This window comes from Notolepis coatsorum, assembly GCF_963971535.1.
Source record: "Notolepis coatsorum genome assembly, contig: SCAFFOLD_816, whole genome shotgun sequence".
NCBI classification, from domain to species: Eukaryota; Metazoa; Chordata; class Actinopteri; order Aulopiformes; family Paralepididae; genus Notolepis; species Notolepis coatsorum.
Window position 1 is genome coordinate 52,096 of NW_028174604.1, and position 8,726 is coordinate 60,821.

An 8,726-nucleotide genomic window follows, 5' to 3' on the forward strand; every position below is an offset into this window, starting at 1 on the left:
GGGGGGGGGGGGGGGGCTCTCTATTGTTTCCTGTCATGGCGCTCTGCCCATATTAAGAACAAGGACATGGATTACAAAGACGACGATGACAGCGAGGTAATTATAACAAGCTCATCACTCCTCAAGTTCTGCCATAGCTGTCCCAGTGTTCTGCCCAGACTTGCTACCCACACGCGCGCAGAGCTGAACACTCGTATGCCTGCAACCGCCACAGAGAACTGGGGAGGTCTGTCTTGGCCTTTACTTTAACCCTGAACTTAACCTTTAACCCTGAACTTAACCCTGTCACCAGAGACATCATGCCTAACCATAACCTAACATAGAGATCACTTACAGTATGTATGTATTTCCCCCCCGAATTTCCCCAAGGAGATCGATAAAGGAATATCTTATCTTATCTTATATAATAATAATAATAATAATAATAATAATAATAATAATAATAATAATAATAATAATAATAATAATAATAATAATAATAATAATAATAATAATAATAATAATAATAATAATAATAATAATAATAATAATAACTTTATTTATATAGCACCTTTCATACATGGATTGCAGCTCAAAGTGCTTCACAGCAAATAACATAAAATGTTCATACAGTTGACAGAATAAAAGCAATGCATAAAGTGCAGACATAAGAATAGGTATAAAAGACAATAAGTAGTGCAACATAGAACTCGCAGACTTAAGAATAGCATCAAATAAGTACAATAAGTACAGTGTTGCTCGAAAGCATGTGCAGTTGAACACCCCCGGAACAGCCATGCCCCCCAAACACCCCACACATCAATCCCCACCACATCCCCATCCAAGACACACCCCCTGAAAGCATGTCATGACAAGACACACCCCCTGATAAAGCACATCATGACAAGACACACCCCCTGAAAGCATGTCATGACAAGACACACCCCCTGATAAAGCATGTCATGACAAGACACGCCCCCTGATAAAGCATGTCATGACAAGACACCCCCCCTGATAAAGCATGTCATGACAAGACACGCCCCTGATAAAGCATGTCACGACAAGACACCCCCCCTGATAAAGCATGTCATGACAAGACACGCCCCCTGATAAAGCATGTCATGACAAGACACGCCCCTGATAAAGCATGTCATGACAAGACACACCCCCTGATAAAGCACATCATGACAAGACACACCCCCTGACAAAGCATATCATGACAAGACACGCCCCCTGATAAAGCATGTCATGACAAGACACGCCCCCTGATAAAGCATGTCATGACAAGACACACCCCCTGATAAAGCATGTCATGACAAGACACGCCCCCTGATAAAGCATGTCATGACAAGACACGCCCCCTGATAAAGCATGTCATGACAAGACACGCCCCCTGATAAAGCATGTCATGACAAGACACGCCCCCTGATCAAGCACGTCATGACAAGACACGCCCCCTGACAAAGCATGTCATGACAAGACACGCCCCCTGATAAAGCATGTCATGACAAGACACAGCCCCTGATAAAGCATGTCATGACAAGACACGGCCCCTGATAAAGCATGTCATGACAAGACACACCCCCTGATAAAGCATGTCATGACAAGACACGCCCCCTGATAAAGCATGTCATGACAAGACACGCCCCCTGATAAAGCATGTCATGACAAGACACACCCCCTGATAAAGCATGTCATGACAAGACACGGCCCCTGATAAAGCATGTCATGACAAGACACGCCCCCTGATAAAGCATGTCATGACAAGACTCGCCCCCTGATAAAGCACGTCATGACAAGACACGCCCCCTGATAAAGCATGTCATGACCAAAGGAAAACACAAACAGCCCGAATACACCCGGACCATTCACCAACATATATACACTAGTAACCATAAAGGGTTGACTGTACATTACAGGATGCTGTCGTCACAATATGACCGTAAAAATAGTTTCCATCAACTGTTACAAAACTGACCAAGTATTTTAAGAAGCTGATTTATCGTTCTGAGGAATTATTAAAATGTTTTGCTTTCAAATCCCACAGCTGTTTACATCTCTCTCCCCACACACACACAGACATACACACACACAGACACACAAACACACACACACACACACGCATGCATGCACAAACACACACGTGCAGATACACGCACACACACACACATGCACACACATGAACACACACACACGATGAGACAGACAGACACACACACAGTAATCTAGATTTAAATCCAAACAAGTCCCCATCCTGTGTTCTGTAAAGAGGACTCTCAGGCCTCATCGTGAGAGAAGATGATCCACTCCCAGAACAGAACTCTGCTCGTAAAACTGCTACATTAAGTCCAGTCCAGCCAGCATGCTGCTCCAACTCTGTGTTCTGGATCTGCTGGTTCTGTCTCTGTTCTGTTTCTGTTCTGGATCTGTTTCTGTTCTGGATCTGTTTCTGTTCTGGATCTGTTCTGTTTCTGTTCTGGATCTGCTGGTTCTGTTTCTGTTCTGTTTCTGTTCTGGATCTGTTTCTGTTCTGGATCTGTTTCTGTTCTGGATCTGCTGGTTCTGTCTCTGTTCTGTTTCTGTTCTGGATCTGCTGGTTCTGTTTCTGTTCTGTTTCTGTTCTGGATCTGCTGGTTCTGTTTCTGTTGTTTCTGTTCTGGATCTGTTTCTGTTCTGGATCTGGTTCTGTTTCTGTTCTGGATCTGCTGGTTCTGTCTCTGTTCTGTTTCTGTTCTGGATCTGCTGGTTCTGTTTCTGTTCTGTTTCTGTTCTGTTTCTGTTCTGTTTCTGTTCTGTTTCTGTTCTGGATCTGCTGGTTCTGTTTCTGTTCTGGATCTGGTTCTGTTTCTGTTCTGGATCTGGTTCTGTCTCTGTTCTGGATCTGGTTCTGTTTCTGTTATTGGATCTGGTTCTGTTTCTGTTCTGTTTCTGGTTCTGTCTCTGTTCTGGATCTGGTTCTGTCTCTGTTCTGGATCTGGTTCTGTCTCTGTTCTGGATCTGGTTCTGTTTCTGTTCTGGATCTGGTTCTGTCTCTGTTCTGGATCTGGTTCTGTCTCTGTTCTGGATCTGGTTCTGTTTCTGTTCTGGATCTGGTTCTGTTTCTGTTCTGGTTCTGGTTCTGTTTCTGTTCTGGATCTGGTTCTGTTTCTGTTCTGGATCTGGTTCTGTTTCTGTTCTGGATCTGGTTCTGTTTCTGTTCTGGATCTGGTTCTGTTTCTGTTCTGGATCTGCTGGTTCTGTTTCTGTTCTGGATCTGCTGGTTCTGTTTCTGTTCTGGATCTGGTTCTGTTTCTCTCAATGTGTAAAAACCTCGACCTAAAACACACGCAGCCTCAGATTGGATCTGCAGCCCTGACTCTGTTTGGTAAATATTTGCCTGGATGCCGTGCTGGACTGCACACTCTTACAGACAGAGAGAGAGAGGGAGGGAGGGAGGGAGGGAGGGAGAGAGAGAGAGAGAGAGAGAGAGGGAGGGAGAGAGGGAGGGAGAGAGAGAGAGAGAGAGAGAGAGAGAGAGAGAGGGAGGGTTGAGAATCGAGATTTTATCTTTTTATAATATAATTAGTGCTGTCAGGCGATTAAAAAATGAGTCTAATTAATTACAGGATTTGTAATTAATTAATCACATTTTAATCGCATAACCATTTTAGGCCTGATATTCTATATTCTATAATCATATTTCAAATTGCATGTGTCCGGATGGCAGAATTCAGTACTGTATCTACAAAACCTTCTGTTTAATCATCTTCCATTTATTCATTTTCTTAGATTTTTCAGGTCTGGTCAATTTGAGCATGGTGTTATTCACAGTCAAAGATAAAAACATTTTTATTGATTTAGGTTCATTACAATTTACTCAAGCCTAGTAACAGACACAGTATTTCTGACACTGGGAATACATTCCCTGAGATCCATAGATGTCCCTAGAATCAGATACCAAGAACATGCAAATGGACCATATTAAAAAAGTCTGTAAATGTGTATTCTACGTTCTTATGGAATGAATGAGATTAAAAAAAATCAAAAAAAAATCATAACGCGATAATTTTCCGTGTAATTAATTAATCTAATTAACGCTATAAACTGACAGCCCTAAATATAATATTATAATCTTTTATTGTTTTTCAATTATTTCCATAAAACAAAAACAAAGAATCATGAGGCAAAAGCGGACAGCGACAGAACAGCAACGACCATGGAACCACTTCCACACATCTCGCCCCGGGCAAGAAACAAAAACATATCCACCCATAAACGACTCCAATCGGTTCATCTCCTCCGTCCCCCTGTCAGCGCTGACGGCAGAGAGAAGAGAGGGAAGAGGAAACATCAAAGGAACAGCTGAACACCAAAATACAGTCCACTGAGGGGCCACCATCAAGGGTCCAATGCAGACCACCATCAAGGCCCCAATTCAGACCACCATCAAGGGTCCAATGCAGACCACCATCAAGGGTCCAATGCAGACCACCATCAAGGGTCCAATGCAGACCACCATCAAGGCCCCAATTCAGACCACCATCAAGGGTCCAATTCAGACCACCATCAAGGTCCCAATGCAGACCACCATCAAGAACCCAATGCAGACCACCATCAAGGCCCCAATGCAGACCACCATCAAGGTCCCAATGCAGACCACCATCAAGAACCCAATGCAGACCACCATCAAGGCCCCAATGCAGACCACCATCAAGGTCCCAATGCAGACCACCATCAAGGCCCCAATTCAGACCACCATCAAGGCCCCAATGCAGACCACCATCAAGGGCCCAATTCAGACCACCATCAAGGTCCCAATGCAGACCACCATCAAGGTCCCAATGCAGACCACCATCAAGGGTCCAATGCAGACCACCATCAAGGGTCCAATGCAGACCACCATCAAGGGTCCAATGCAGACCACCATCAAGGCCCCAATGCAGACCACCATCAAGGTCCCAATGCAGACCACCATCAAGGGTCCAATGCAGACCACCATCAAGGGTCCAATGCAGACCACCATCAAGGCCCCAATTCAGACCACCATCAAGGGCCCAATGCAGACCACCATCAAGGCCCCAATGCAGACCACCATCAAGGCCCCAATGCAGACCACCATCAAGGCCCCAATGCAGACCACCATCAAGGCCCCAATTCAGACCACCATCAAGGGTCCAATGCAGACCACCATCAAGGGTCCAATGCAGACCACCATCAAGGTCCCAATGCAGACCACCATCAAGGCCCCAATGCAGACCACCATCAAGGCCCCAATGCAGACCACCATCAAGGCCCCAAATGCAGACCACCATCAAGGCCCCAATGCAGACCACCATCAAGGCCCCAATGCAGACCACCATCAAGGCCCCAATGCAGACCACCATCAAGGCCCCAATGCAGACCACCATCAAGGGCCCAATGCAGACCACCATCAAGGCCCCAATGCAGACCACCATCAAGGCCCCAATGCAGACCACCATCAAGGCCCCAATGCAGACCACCATCAAGGGCCTCAACTTTCTCATGACCTTACAACTATAAATTATAGACACGATTAGCCAAGCAGAAAGACTCACACAATATGCAAGCATTACAACATGAAGGTTAATAGCAATCTACTGTAAAAGTGAATCTAAAATATAGATCATCGTGATGAATTGAGAATCAATTTTAAATTGAATCATGACCCAAGAATCAAAATCTAATCGAATTGTGAGATTCTCACAAAGACTGATTGACTTGAGGCATATAAAGTTCACAGCAAAAAAATTTCCATTACCTTTTTCTATATATATATATTAAAAAAAAAAAAAAGGCATTGGATTGTTGTCCTGTTGACTGACTGTGTGTTTCATCTTCTCAGGCTTTGCAGAGCTGCAGACGGACATGACAGACCTGACCAAAGAGCTGAACAGCAGCCAGGGCATCCCCTTCCTGGAGTACAAGCAGTTTGTCACTCGAACCTTCTTCCCTAAGGTGAGTGACAGTCTGTCTATCTGGCTCATACCTTCTTCCCTACGGTGAGAGACAGTCTCTCTATCTGGCTCATACCTTCTTCCCTAAGGTGAGAGACAGTCTCTCTATCTGGCTCATACCTTCTTCCCTAAGGTGAGAGACAGTCTGTCTATCTGGCTCATACCTTCTTCCCTAAGGTGAGAGACAGTCTCTCTATCTGGCTCATACCTTCTTCCCTAAGGTGAGAGACAGTCTCTCTATCTGGCTCATACCTTCTTCCCTAAGGTGAGAGACAGTCTCTCTATCTGGCTCATACTTTCTTCCCTAAGGTGAGAGACAGTCTCTCTATCTGGCTCATACCTTCTTCCCTAAGGTGAGAGACAGTCTCTCTATCTGGCTCATACCTTCTTCCCTAAGGTGAGAGACAGTCTCTCTATCTGGCTCATACCTTCTTCCCTAAGGTGAGAGACAGTCTCTCTATCTGGCTCATACCTTCTTCCCTAAGGTGAGAGACAGTCTCTCTATCTGGCTCATACCTTCTTCCCTAAGGTGAGAGACAGTCTCTCTATCTGGCTCATACCTTCTTCCCTAAGGTGAGAGACAGTCTCTCTATCTGGCTCATACCTTCTTCCCTAAGGTGAGAGACAGTCTGTCTATCTGGCTCATACCTTCTTCCCTAAGGTGAGAGACAGTCTCTCTATCTGGCTCATACCTTCTTCCCTAAGGTGAGAGACAGTCTGTCTATCTGGCTCATACCTTCTTCCCTAAGGTGAGAGACAGTCTGTCTATCTGGCTCATACCTTCTTCCCTAAGGTGAGAGACAGTCTGTCTATCTGGCTCATACCTTCTTCCCTAAGGTGAGAGACAGTCTCTCTATCTGGCTCATACCTTCTTCCCTAAGGTGAGAGACAGTCTGTCTATCTGGCTCATACCTTCTTCCCTAAGGTGAGAGACAGTCTCTCTATCTGGCTCATACCTTCTTCCCTAAGGTGAGAGACAGTCTCTCTATCTGGCTCATACCTTCTTCCCTAAGGTGAGAGACAGTCTCTCTATCTGGCTCATACCTTCTTCCCTAAGGTGAGAGACAGTCTGTCTATCTGACTTCTTCTCTGTCCGGCAGCATGGCTACATGAGTAGAGCTCCGGACTCGTGATCGGAAGATCACCGGTCCGAGCCCCGGTCAAGGCTGCTGTCGGAAAGTGGTGTTGTTGTCCAGCAGGGGGCACACTCTGTCCTCTGGACTTGTCAGTAACAATGCCCCTGTGTTACGGTGATTAGGGACACCGTACAGCTGCGAGTGCCGTTCTTCGAATGAGACGCTAAACCAAGGTCTTGGCTGAATTCGGTCGTTAAAGAACCCACGGCGCCTATCGTAAAGAGTAGGGGGTGGTCCTGGTCAAATTCCCAGGTCTCTGACATCAAGGCCACCTAAATCATCCCTTCCCCATGGCTGATATCAATCCCTGTCTCCTGAGCCGTTCAGCCATTGTGTGGTGTGACGTGTGCCGGGGGCCAGTGTATGGCAGCCATTGAGCCTGCGTAGCCCAAGGTTGGGTTCTACCAGTGGTGGTGAACGAGGCAATTTCCCTAACCCTACTTTGTAAAGCACTTTGAGTCTGAGAAAATGTAATGAATTATTATTATTATTTTATTATTATTATTATTATTATTATTATTATTATTATTATTATTATTATTATTATTATTATTATTATTATTATTATTATTATTATTATTATTATTATTATTATTATTATTATTATTATTATTATTATTATTATTATTATTTGATTATTATTATTATTATTATTATTATTATTATTCTCTCTATCTCTCTATCTCAGGCATCAGCGTATCTAACACAGCAGAGACATACAGTACATCACTATCTTTCGCAGTAGGCTTTTCAAGAACACTGTTTGTTACTATAGCTAACAATTGACCTAGCTCAAACCCTGCACTCTTTTCTCGATCCTCCAATCACAACTGTTGCTCGTTTGTCAGAGGGAAGCGACAGTCGACTTTTCCCATTGAGACAATAATGCCGTTGATCTTGTGTTGAAAACCATACCTTGGAATCATTGCCACGGCCATCATTTAATTACAACATTCACAACTGAAGTCTCTTCTTGGCATTTTGGGTGGATCTTAGAGAGATACTTCTCAAAATGTGTTGCTGTTAGTGGGAGTCGCGAGGTGACAGTGGCTCGGGATGCAGAGCAGTCGTCTGGTCATCCAGATGTTGGATTCCCGCTCCTCCCAGGCAGCGTGACGAAGTGTCCTTGAGCAAGACACTTAACCCCCTAACTGCTCCCGATGAGCAGGTTGGCACCTTGCCTGGTCGCCTCCGCCGTCGGTGTGTGAACGTGTGAGTGAACGGGTAGAATGTGAGGAACAAATTGTAAAGCGCTTTGGATAAACGCTGCTATATAAATGCAGCCATTTACCATTTAAGCACAACCACAAAGAAACTCTAGCGGAAATCTCAAGCTGAACTGGTGGTAGGCCGACATTTATGGAAGCCAGTAGGTTAACATGATGAGAAGTCTCACCCCTGTCCGCCTTTAATCTGTCAGGAGACATTCACCAATATGGACATTTACACAACTCCTTTGTTTGTTGTTGGCATACTGCAGGAGGTCTAATGTGTTCTCCAGAGCAGGGGTTCTAGAACTTTTTTATACCATTGTATTTAGGAAAATGTTTTGGCGACCACACACTTAATTAATGTATTGTGTAATTTCAACGTGGAATTAAGGAATATCTCAATAAAAGCACACGTTGTTGAACTTGATCATGCATTATTTAATAGA